The following is a 13,572-nucleotide window of genomic DNA, read 5'->3' on the forward strand; positions in this document are numbered from 1 at the left end:
TAAGGTCAGAGGTTTCGCTTCCTGTATAGGTCAGCACGAGGTGGAATGCCAGGATGCTGATGCAGGCTGTCTGTAAATGTGTTTCCCAGTTGTTAATAAAGTACTCGTGTTAGTTCTAACATTTAGCCTCTTTGAGTTCCTTGTTCCACTTTCTGGATTTATCATATTTGGCGATGAGGCAACTAAAGGACCCTGCATAAAGAAGAAAAATCTGCCGGGACATTTAAACAACAAAATCATGAGCTAAAGTTAGCTACAAGCTGGAAGAGAGCATGGCTGCCACGGTAGGAATGGTTTCCGCTTTTGATATTCAAGCACAAACCTGGGAAGAATACTGTGAAGTGTTGGGTTATTTTTTTGAAGCAAATGAAATAAATGATGCCAGAAAAAGGAAAGCCATTCTGCTTAGTTCAGTGGGAAGCCAAACCTACAGTTTGATGAAAAATCTGCTCAGTCCTGAAAAGCCTGGAGACAAATCATTTGTTGAATTAGTGGCTTTGTTAAAAGAACATTTCAACCCTAAGCCTAGTGAGGTTGTACAGCAGTTCAAGTTTAATTCAAGGAACAGGAAAGAGGAAGAGAGCGTAATGGACTATGTAGCGGTGTTGCATAAATTAGCACAAGATTGCAATTATGGGAACAACCTGAAGGAAATGCTGCGAGATAGGCTAGTTTGCGGAATTATGGATGACCGAATGCAGTGTAGATTATTATCCAAGACTGGGCTTACTTATGAAAAAGCATTGGAACTTGCTCAAGCCATAGAGACAGCGAACCGAGATGTAAAAGAAATACAGGGTTCAGGCAGGGCTAATGCTACGCAAGTTGCAGGTCAGGTTGTTGTGCACAAGTTGAACATGCATCAGAAACCACAATGTGAGCATGTGAAGGCATGTTATAGATGCAAGGGCGATCACCTGGCGAGTGAATGCCGGTTTCTGGAGGAAAAGTGCTACAAGTGTGGGAAACAAGGACACATAAAATGAGCTTGCAGGATGAAATCACCTGTGGAGGAATCCAAACCAAAAGGGGGAGGACAGCAAAACCAAGGGAGAGAAGTGAAAAAACATGGAGCACACCACATCGGCGGGGAAGCTGAGGAAGAAGAGGACATGTTCATAATGTATAGCATGTTAGAGAACATTCCAAAAGTGGCTCCTATCACATTGCAACTGACAGTAAATGACTCTAAGGTGAACTTTGAAGTAGATACAGGGTGCGGTGTGACCATAATGAACAAGGCAGAGTACTCAAAATTGTGGAACCGTGCAACAGTTCCAGAGTTAAAGCCTTGCTCCCCGCATCTTAAAACATATACAGGTGAATGAGTAGCGACATTAGGTACAGCGAATGTAACTGTGCAACACAGGGATACAGTGGAACAGCTACCTCTAGTTATAGTATCGGGTACCGGACCAAACCTGTTAGGTCGGGGCTGGATAAAAGAACTTAAATTAGACTGGGGAGCAGTACATCAAATAGATGCGGGCAAACAGTTGACTTTGCAAGAAGTGTTGAGTGAACATGAGAATGTGTTCAAGGAGGAACTTGGCAACTTTAATGGCCCCCCAGCTAAGATTTATGTAGACAAGGAGGCACCACCAAGGTTTTTTAAACAACGACCTGTGCCTTATGCCATGAAGCCAAAGGTAGAGGCTGAGCTTGACCGTCTATTGAGAGAGAACATACTGGAGCAGGTGAAATGTTCGGAATGGGCAGCTCCCATAGTACCTGTTTTAAAACCGGACAATTCGGTAAGACTCTGTGGAGAATATAAATTGACAGTCAATCGGGTGTCCAAACTAGAGCAGTATCCGATTCCCAAAACAGAGGATCTCTTTGCAAACCTGGCTGGAGGAAAGAAATTCACAAAGTTGGATATGAGTCATGCCTACTTGCAGATTACACTGGATGATGAATCAAAGAAGTATGTCACCATAAATACACACAAGGGCTTGTTTACATATAACCGCTTACCATTTGGTGTCTCATCTAGTCCAGCTATCTTCCAGAGGACAATTGAAGGTGTACTGCAAGGGATTCCACATGTTTCCACATATCTGGATGACATTTTGGTGATGGGAAGAACCGACCAGGAGCATCTGAGCACTCAGAGAGGTACTACAGAGATTGGAGGGGGCAGGGTTCCGGCTCAAGAGGAGTAAGTGCACTTTCCTGGGGAATGAGGCAGTGTTCCTGGGACACAGAGTGGACGCCACCGGGCTCCATCCACTCAAGGAGAAGGTACAAGCACTGCAGGCTGCCCCTGCTCCTACAAATGTGGCTGAGTTAAAAGCTTACCTGGGACTGCTAAACTATTATAACAGGTTTTTACCAAACTTGTCAACTGTGTTAGCACCTCTTCACAAACTACTGTGCAAGGAGACACAGTGGCAGTGGGAAGAGGAGCAGGGGGTTTCATTTGAACAGTCCAAGAAACTGATGCTGTTGTCGGATGTGCTGGTTCACTACAATGCAGAGAAAGACATCATTCTCTCTTGTGACGCTTCACCTTATGGGGTGGGGGCAGTTCTTTCACACTGCATGGAAGATGGAACTGAAAGACCAATAGGGTTTATGTCCCGAACTCTAACACCAGCGGAAAAAAACTATTCCCAGTTAGACAAAGAGGGGTTAGCAGTAATATTTGGGTTACAGATGTTCCACAAGTATATATATGGCAGGAAGTTCACCATATGCACCGATCATAAACCTCTTCTCTCTCTTTTCAATGAAATGAAAGCAGTTCCACAGATGGTGTCACCCCGGATCCAGAGGTGGGCAGTGACGTTGAGGGCATATGAGTATGCCATCGTCTACAAGGCGGGCAAGTACCATGGGAACGCAGATGCTTTGAGCCGTCTTCCACTGCCAGGCACACCTATCCGTGCAGCTCCAGAGGACAGAGTTTTGATGTTGGAGGACACTGACACGGCACTTGTGACTGCAGAGCAAGTAAGAACATGGACAGGTAAAGATCCAGTACTGTCTAGAGTTCGAGAACATGTGGTGAGGGGATGGCCACAGCATCCGGAAGGGGCTGACTTCACACCCTACAGTGTCAGGAAAACAGAGCTGAGTGTGCAGGATGGTTGCGTGTTGTGGGGAGCACGAGTGATTATTCCACAGCCAGCACGACAGTCTATCCTAGAACAACTACATCAGTGTCATCCGGGGGTCTCGCATATGAAAGCCTTGGCTAGGAGTTACTTGTGGTGGCCAAAGCTAGATGAGGAGATAGAAAATCTAGTCAAGACATGCAGCACTTGTCAGGAACACCGGAAGGCACCAGCAGCGGCTCCTCTCCACCCCTGGGAGTGGCCGGATAAACCATGGAGAAGATTGCACTTAGATTATGCGGGTCCATTCATGGGGAAGATGTTCCTCATAATCATTGATGCACATTCCAAATGGATGGATGATTATCCTGTAAATTCTGCTTCCGCCACTACTACTATAGACTGCCTACATCGGAGCTTCAGTAATCAAGGGCTACTGGAGATCGTGGTGAGTGACAATGCCACTTGTTTTGTGAGTACAGAGACAAAAGAGTTCTTGAGAAAAAATGGCATAGTGCAGGTGACCTCGGCTCCATATCATCCGTCCTCGAATGGACTTGCGGAGAGAGCCGTACAAACATTTAAGGAGATGATGAAAAAAAGTGCAGAAGGGAGTTTAACAGCCAAAGTGTCATGGGTTCTGTTCAGCTACAGAATAACACCTCAATCCACGACAGGACTCTCTCCTGCTGAGATGTTATTAGGTCGTAGACTACGCTCCACTCTTGACCTTGTCCACCCAGACCTAAAAAGGAAAATGGAAAGCAGACAAAACAAACAAAAAGAGAACCATGACAAAAGAACAAAGAGCCGAAGTTTTGGAGAAGGAGATGCGGTCCTTTCCAGGAATTTCAGTTATGGACCAAAGTGGATTCCTGGCTTCATAGACTCAATGACAGGTCCAGTATCATACAAGGTCATGTTGGGAGATAGTAGGGTAGTACGCAGATATGTAGATCAGATACTTCACAGACAAGGGGAAATTGGAATGAAGGTTCCAGATGCAATGACTGAAGACAGGGTTGCCCCCAGTTATCCAAATACATCTGTGGTGCCACCACCAGGGACAGAGACAATTCCACAGGAACCTATTTGTCAAGAGGAAACCATCGTTGCAGAGTCAGATACTCTGAGCACTGCTCAGGAGCAGCTGGTGGCTTCACCACAAACCAGCAGGGACTTTACTGTTAGACATTCACAAAGGACTCGCAAGCCACCAGAGAGATTGATACTGAACTGTTAGAATCGTCAAGTATGGAACATGATGAATGGAGACTCCTTATGTGACCCTCAGGAATGGTTGTTTGTTGAGAAATTCATACTGAAATCTTAAGGGAGGAGGGATATAGTAATCTGGGATGTTATGATTAAGGTTATCCACCAGGTGGTGCTGTAGCCAATGCTGCTGCTAAGGTCAAAGGTTTGCTTCCTGTTAAGGTCAGAGGTTTCGCTTCCTGTATAGGTCAGCACAAGGTGGAATGCCAGGATGCTGATGCAGGCTGTCTATAAATGTGTTTCCCAGTTGTTAATAAAGTACTCATGTTAGTTCTAACATCTAGCCTCTTTGAGTTCCTTGTTCCACTTTCTGGATTTATCACAGTCTGTAAAGCGCTTTAGGACGTCCTGAGGTCAGGAACAGCGCTATATAAATGCAAGTTTTTCTTTCTTTAGTGCTTTGTGTACTTTAGCCAGTAAAGTAAATCAAGAGCAAGTGCAACAAATAGACAAACTGATAAACTGCTATCAGCATTTCAGAGTGGTCAGATTCAGAATTTTGCGTCCAAAACAGAATTTGAAGCAAATGGCCTTTGTACAAAGCTAATCCATATTAAGACTGCCATTGAACTGAGTGATGATCTTTTTCTGTTGCCTAATTATTCTCTAATTGATGACTGTGACACAGTATGATGCTATACTAACCAGACCACATTCATCAACTTTCAGTTCTGTATGAGCAAGCTGCCAAAAACTGTATTAAAATTAGATTTCAGAGATCATTACTGTATCTTCTATAAACAATTGGCTACAAATGTTCTTAATTATGGCAATAAACTTACTGCCAAAGTCCAGCTGCAGCTTTAATTATGTTCTCCCCAAAGTGTCTAACAATTAAGACACAATCTTCCAGAATATGTATGTGTCAAATGTTTATCTTTGTCCACCAAATACTCAATAAGTTCAGATGTTGGGAATCTGAAATAAAAACAGAAAATGCTGGAAACACTCAGCAGGTCAGGCGGCATCTGTGGAGAGAGGAAGGTAGGGTTAATGTTTCAGGTCAAAGACCTTTCATGAGAAGTCAATACAGTGACACAATTTGTGTCAAGATTAATCACTGCATCACAAACACAATGGCCCAGAAATTCGGGTCCCAACGCGTGAGTACGCACGGGGTACTCAAGCGTGGACCCGATGGAAGTGCCGGTTTCTTGGATGCACTACGCATACGCGGGAAACCGGCACTTCCGTTCCTCTGAACGAAGGGGTTCAGAGGTCGAACACGTGCGCGCGGGAGTCTGCGCGTGCGCTTTGAACTTACGTTTTTTTTTACAGGTTTTTCCGTGAGGGTAAGTCTTTAGATTTTAGAAATGTAAAAACCAGGCGTAAGGCCTGCATTTTAAAAGGTAAGTGGTCAATTAATTAAAATTAAAACATTTTTTCCACAGGTTTATTATTTTTAAATACTTTAAAGCAAGGTAAGTTTATTTTTAGCCCCGCTTTTTTATAAAATTATTTTTTCAAAAATTTAAATTATTTTTTAAAATAGTTATTTAATGTAATTTATAGTTTATTTAAAAAGTGTGATGATTTTTTAAATTTACTTGAAGGTTTACTACTATTTTGGGGCCGGAGTATTCAAAGTTTAGACAGGTGTTACTGTCAATCTTATGAATGGGCTTTTCCCTCCTCCGTTTGGCTGCCCATGGCTCACGTGATCCCAGGGGATGCATCGCACTAACTACGCCCCTGGGACACGCAAGCACAGCGCGCCGGCAACTGGGCCAGGCCCCAGAGCGGAATTCCACGGGAGCCCAGAGCTCAACTGCCGGCGCGCAAGGTAAGTGCAGGTCGGGGGCTTGCACCCGCGGGAAGCCCCCGACCCGAATTTCTGGGCCAATGTAATTGTGATAATAATGATGTAAGGCTGTTCTGGCTCTTCTATCTTCCTCGCCATGATGAAGATGCTGACCACCTGAAGTTAAACAGCTTTAGTCTTTTCTGTTGACATATCTTTCCACTGATATCAGGCGAGCCTTGTCTTTAATCAGTGTTCAGGCAGTTTATATATGTTCACTTACTATTGAAAAATACTTATATCTATATCAGTACCCTTGGTCACCTTCATATTATTTATGCTCTACATTATATTCTCTATTTGCAGCTTTGGAGTGATATTTAATTGGAAGTGTGCTTGGTTTTGTTTACATTTTCACTTTTTCTTATGCTGTTATTAATCAGACTTATCTTCACCTAACCAACAAAGGCTCCATTTTAAACTGGCTGTAGTTTAAACTGTTTGAAACTTGGTTATGTTGAATAATTGTGGGTTAAGGCTAAACAAATACATTGGAACACGTTTGTCCATCTCTACTACAAAACTGATTGAAATCTACGGCAGTCCAGCAGCCCCCAGCTACCAAAATATCAATTCTACTAAATTTCAAAACATAAAAAATCAGGTTGGCTACCTGGTTTGAACATGTGGAGATCCTGACTATGATAGGGGATGTCAACTCTAATCTGCACATGGTAAAAACGGACTGGAATATGTCAGATTTTACTATGTGGAGAATGGAGCTGACATTTACTATCACAGTAATGAAACTTGGATTTCCACATGGTAAAACAGGGCTGAAATATGAGACATTTCACCATATGGATGCTATTACTGGCTTTAGAAGCCAAGGAGGACAGAAAGTTGGAAAAGGGTTCAATTATGATCCTGTGTATCAGCTTGCAAACACTTTTGGCAAACTACTAAATCTGACAAATAGGTAGCCCAAGTGGCAACTGCAAGTGTTGCAATGGGATAGCAGTCTCCCTTAAACTTGAACTGCTCACTTGCACTGAAGAAACACTGTGCCTTAACTAGATCAGATTTAGAGAGGTTCTGATTTTTTTTTCCGCTATGTAGAAACTTGATAATTAGTGCAGGTTTTCAACCATCAAAAACAAACATTGGATCCATCAATGGGCTTTTGCTGGCCATGGACTGAACATGACTCAGCCTTGATCATGGGCTTCACTCTGCTGCTGGGTTTCATACACAAGGCTGACATTCAATACTTTAGTAAAATTCACAGTCCTTTGCTTCATTGTGCCTGTACGTGCACTGGACTGCTGGCTGGCTTTTGACATTGACTCTCAAATTACAGTCAAAGGTCTGTAACTGGTTTATTATTAGTACTTAGTTTTCTTTAAATAAAATGATATGCCCTTGTTGAAGCACTTAGAAACATTTAGCTCTGTAACAACCATATATGAGTTACAGTACAGCATTTTCAATAATCAACTCATTTGTATATGGAAATTATGCCAAATTTAGCTTGATTCATTAACATTCTCAGTTTTTACAAAATTAAAATTTACATTTTAGAAAGAGGAAATTTTCCATTTTAGGATATAAGGGAAGTCTTATTTCAAATCAATTGAATTAATATAATCATTGCTCTCCATCATATCATAGTGAACATCCCGTCTGAATTATGAAACTGTAATAACAGGATTTGTGGTTTTTGAGTTACGTGGGGGAAACTTTTACCTTTTAATTAATGTAATTTATGAACACAAATTAGATCTAATTAGCTCACTGGTTACTTAGTTATTCCTATTTGTGTAATTAATCTTGCCTTTTGTAGAGCTGGGAATGCCAATTTTTGCATTACCTATGAAAGTTTAGAAAAGTTACCCAGAAACAATTTTGCTACCACCAGTACTTTGTCCCCTACTTTCCCAGTCATTTTCTTCATTCTTTGTACCTTTCTTCTTTTTCATGCTTTTCAGTCCACTCTCCTTACTCACTGTCTTTCCTGTTCTTTGCCAGTTCTTTCCTGGAGCTGCCAGTCTAAACCCCTTTAGTTACCTCTTTCTCTACTGAATAGCAATCAAGAGGTGGCACTCTGGATGATTTTTCCCCTCCCTGTACTCAGGGATGCTGAGGCCAATTGTACTGCTCCCTTTCCTGCCTCTGCTGAGATCAAGCAACTCCGCATAGATCAGAGATGGAACCTGGGCCTAGTACTATACCAAGCAATGAATTTACCCACTGACCCCTCAAGGGTCACCATATTTGGTTTGATAAGAAAAAATAATGGTGGTATTGGAGGCTACTTAATTTTGGAACAAAGGCAGGAGAAGTTCTCTCTTTCTGATAATTTAAATAGAAAACGATCAACTTGAGTATAAATAGTTTTTAAAATAGTGAGTAAAAGGTGAGGCTTTGCATTGGCAGCCATAATCTTTTTTACACCTGGCACCAGAGGTTCTATAGTATTGATGAAGTTGTGCTAAACATAGGAAGTGATAAACGAAAGAAAGACCAAGGTCCATCTAATTTGCTTTCTACCATTTCAGTAGACTCATGATACAATATGGCTTGTTGACTACTCATAGCAATCAATCTCTATCAATTAGTCTACAACAGACCCAGATAATGGGTGAGGAAAATCTTTAGGCTCATACATCCAAAGTTACTTTCTCCTCTCAAGCATACAACACTTACCATATGTCATGTGAAATTACTCACATACTGTATCCCAAAATATTATTTTCTGAAAGAAATCAATCTAATTTGCAATTTTCAGTCATTCTGGTTGCTCTCGTTCAATAGATGCAATTGTAAGAATTGACGAATTCCTACGAATAACTGAGGTCGACACAGGAGAACAATGAAACAGGTCTTTACTCAACGGAGATGCCACGAGGACTGCCTGGGCAGTCACGTGGTTTGCGACGTGATGTCATCGCGTTTGCCCGCGTTTTCCCGTGCTCTTAAAGGGGCCACGCCCCGTACATGCAAACTCTATATACAAAACACAGTAATGCCTAACACAATGGTACAGGCTTAGGCTGGTGTTAGAACATCGTTAAAGAGAATTATATACAGTTAGCCAGAGTCATTCAGTGGTTCTGCCACATGCGCCCCCCCAGAATTCGCTTTAATGGGCAAAGTCAAATGGTGAGGGGGTCTGACGAGCCTGTCAGAACGACTCCTGTATTCCAGAGGCTGCAGGGCGGCTGGCGGTCGGGCGGGTGGTCGCACTTGGTCTGCCGTAACGACGATGGGTGGCCGACCCCGTCTCGGCGGTTGTGCTGTCTCGACGGGGCGGTCGAGGTCCAAATGTGCTGGCTTTAAGTGATCGACCGAAATGCGATCCGTCTTACCACCGACATCTACCGTGAAGGTTTTGTCCCCTGCTTCCAACACGCGGAAGGGACCGGTATATGGGGCCTTGAGCGGATCCCAATGTGCGTCATGGCGAATAAAAACGTACTCAGCCTTGTGAAGCTCCGTGGGAACGTGTGACCTCTGCAGCCTGTGGTGCAAAGTGGGCACCGGTGTGAAACATCTGGCCGCCTCTTGGTGACTAGCAAGCTGGGCAGACGCGGACCATGGCTCCGTCGATGTTGGTAGGAAGTCCCCTGGGACTCGCAGCGGCTGACCATACACGAGTTCCGCAGATGAAGAGTGAAGGTCTTCTTTGGGGGCCGTGCGAAGGCCCAACAGGACCCACGGTAGCTTGTCTGCCCATCCAGCGTCCTGGAGGCTGGCCCTCAGGGCGGCTTTCATTGGGCGGTGGAAGCGTTCGCAGAGGCCATTCGCCTGTGGGTGGTAGGCTGTGGTGCAGTGTGATTTGACACCGAGTCCTTGGGCCACTGCATTCCAGAGTTTGGAGGAAAACTGCGGTCCCCCGTCCGACGAAATATCTGCGGGCACTCCGAAATGGGCGATACAGGAGGAAATGAACGCCCTGGCCACGTCCGCCGAAGTAGTGGATGACAGGGGAACCACCTCTGGCCATCTGGTGGTGCGGTCAACCATGGTCAGGATGTGTGAAAAACCATGGGAGGGTGGGAGTGGTCCTACCAGGTCCACGTTGACAGGGTCAAAACGTCGCTCCGGAACTGTGAAGGCGGCCAACGGAGCTTTGATGTGGCGCTGTACCTTTGCCTTTTGGCAGACCACACAGGTGTTGACCCAGTCACGGACATCTTTATGCATGCCATGCCATACAAATTTTGCAGACATCAGTTTCTGAGAGGCCTTCATCCCAGGGTGTGACAACCCATGTATGGCGTCGAACACTTTGCGGCGCCAGACGACCGGCACGACAGGGCGAGGATCCTGTACGGAGACGTCACACAACAGCATGGTACCTGCCGAATGGAACTTGACGTCGGCCAACTGGAGGCCAGTGATGGCCGTTCTGTAAGCTTGGACCTCCAGGTCTGAGGCTTGGTCCGCTGCCATGAGGGCGTAGTCGATGCCCAAATGAACCGTATTGACGACCGCGCGGGAGAGGCAGTCTGCCACCAGGTTGTCCTTACCGGCCACGTGCCGTATATCCATGGTGAATTCGGATATGTAGGTCAGTTGACGCTGCTGTCAGGCTGACAACGGTTCGGCGGTCTTGGACATTGCAAAGGTCAGCAGCTTATGGTCCACAAAGCCGGTGAAAGGACGTCCTTCCAGAAGGAACCGAAAATGGCGGATGGCCAGAAAAAGGGCGAGCAACTCCCGGTCGAACGTGCTGTATGCTCTCTCATTCTGCCGTAGATGATGGCTGAAGAATGCCAACGGCTGCCACGTCCCATTCACCCACTGCTGTTGCATGGCACCGACTGCGTAGTCCGACGCGTCGGCGGTGAGGGCGATGGTGGATCCTGGCAGCGGGTGCGCCAGCATAGTCGCGTTGGCTAAGGCGCTTTTGGTGTCGGCGAACGCTCGGGCCATGTCATCCGTCCAATCTACCGGGTTCTTGCCAGTCATGCCCTTGAGGGACTCGTACAGGGGCCGCATGAGTAGTGCTGCCTTAGGCACGAAACGGTGGTAAAAATTTACCATGCCTAGGAATTCCTGCAGGGCCTTTATGTTCTGCGGGCATGGAAAAGATGTCACCGCCTCTACCTTCGAAGGTAAAGGAACCGCTACCTCTGAGGTGATGCGATGCCCCAGGAAGTCAATTTGGTGCAGGCCAAACTGACACTTGACCGGGTTGATAATCAGGCCGTGTTGGCTGAGGCATCGAAAAAGGGTGCGTAGGTGACAGGTATGTTCTTCCTTGGTAGGACTGGCAATTAGAATATCGTCCAGGTAGACGAAGAGGAACTTGAGGTCCCACAGCACAGAGTCCATCAGGCGTTGGAAAGCCTGGGTGGCGTTCTTTAAACCAAACGGCATCCGTAAAAACTTGAAGAGGCCGAATGGGGTGATGACTGCGGTCTTCCGGACGTCCTGTGGGACCTGGTGGTAGCCTCGGACGAGGTTGACTTTTGAGAAAACAGTGTTCCCTGCCAAATGGGCAGAGAAATCCTAGATATGGGGAATCGGGTACCGATCAGGAGTGGTGACGTCGTTTAGTCATCGATAGTCACCGCATGGCCGCCATCCGCCGCCAGGCTTCAGGACGATACGGAGGGGTGAAGACCAGGGACTATTCGACCGGTGAATAATCCCTAACCGTTCCATGGTGGCGCACACCGCATTTGCGACTGCCAGCTTGCCAGATTCCAGGCGCCGAGCCCGCGCGTAAACCGGGGGGCCGTTGGTGGTGATGTGGTGTTGCACACCATGTTTCGTGGCTGTGGAGGAGAATGTGGGTCTTGTCAGGTCGGGGAATTCGCTGAGCAGGCGAGCGAACTCATCAGGAGTCGGGAACGCACAGGAGACAGTGCGTGACGTAGTGTTACTACGATAACACAGAAGAGAATTAAAAGTTGCTGCGTTGATCAGCCGTCGGTTCCGAACGTCGACCAGGAGGCTGTTGGCGCACAGGAAATCCGCGCCGAGGATTTTGGCCGTAACAAACTCCCAGTGAAAACGTTGCCCCCCGAGGCACAATTCCACTCGCCGTCTGACGAAGGTCCGAATTGTGCCACCATTGGCCGCTTCAAGGGCGGGGCCGTGATTCCCCGTCTGCACATCGAGGGCAGATGCGGGTAAAATGCTGCACTGCGCTCCGGTGTCGCACAGAAAACGACGACCGGAGAGGGTATCGGTGATGAACAGCAATTTTCCCGCGTTGCCGATCGCCATCGCGGCCGCGGGGTGCCCGTTAGACCCGTTCCTCGGTGGTCGCAGTGTCAGATGATGCTGGATTTTTTGGGGGGGAAAACAGCAGGGAGGGCGGCAACGCTTCGCCTTCGTGCTGAACTGCACGTGGTAGAAACACAGCCCAGCAGGCTGACGAGCTGGGGTGGCGTCTGCAGGGGATGGGTGCCTCGTGGCGGCGCAGTACTGCCGAGTTACAACGAAAACTTTGTCAGCCTCTGCCGTGAGTGTTGCGCAGTCTTCAGTTTCAGATCTGGCCAGGGCAGTTTGTACCTGTTCAGGCAGTTGGCTGAGGAAAATTTCGCGGAATAGGAAACATTCCCGTTCTGAGCCCAGGAGTGTGAGCATTTGGCACATTAACTCTGAAGGCTTGGAGTCCTCCGAGCCCGGGCATAGCGAGTAATCGACAGGCGCGCTCCGATTTTGTGAGCCCGCAAACTTGCAGTAACCGCGCTTTGAGAGTTTCATACTTGCGCTCCGTTGGGGGGTTTTCGAGGAGGCTGATGATCCGAGAGGTGGTAGAGCTGTCGATTCCGGAGACCACGTAAAGATACTTGGTCTGATCCGCATCGATGTTCCTCTGGGCGAACTGGGCCTCGACCTGAATAAACCACGAGGGCGCTTGCTGCTCCCAGAACTGCGGTAGCTTTAGCGAAACGGCGTTTGCCTCCATGCTGTGCTCTTCTTCTGTGAAAACGTTCACAAAAACGGGGTCATCAATGTAGAGATGCCACGAGGACTGCCTGGGCAGTCACGTGGTTTGCAACATGACGTCATCGCGTTTACCCGCGTTTTCCCGCACTCTTAAAGGGGCCATGCCCCGTACATGCAAACTCTATATACAAAACACAGTAATGCCTAACACAATGGTACAGGCTTAGGCTGGTGTTAGAACATCGTTAAAGAGAATTATATACAGTTAGCCAGAGTCATTCAGTGGTTCTGCCACACAATTTTCTTTTTGCACTGTGGTGACCAGAACTGTAGACATCTTATTTGTCAGACTTCTTGCATTGATGCAAGCACAGCACTAATGCTTTTTACCTTTCCTATTTGCTTTATTAACATGTTTACTTTCTTTATCTCCCACTATTGGAATTAGACTTATTAAACTTTGATTTATGTTTTCACTAGGATGCCGTCAGGTTTTCTCAAATTGGTACGGGTGCTCTCTTACACCTACCGCAAACATCCCCACATCCAGCTTGAACACTCCCCCACCATTCTCTCTATCCTGCCTGC

The sequence above is a fragment of the Somniosus microcephalus genome, chromosome 2 (assembly GCF_052327205.1).
Source record: "Somniosus microcephalus isolate GS21.2 chromosome 2, FLI_Smic_1.0, whole genome shotgun sequence".
Classification (NCBI taxonomy): domain Eukaryota; kingdom Metazoa; phylum Chordata; class Chondrichthyes; order Squaliformes; family Somniosidae; genus Somniosus; species Somniosus microcephalus.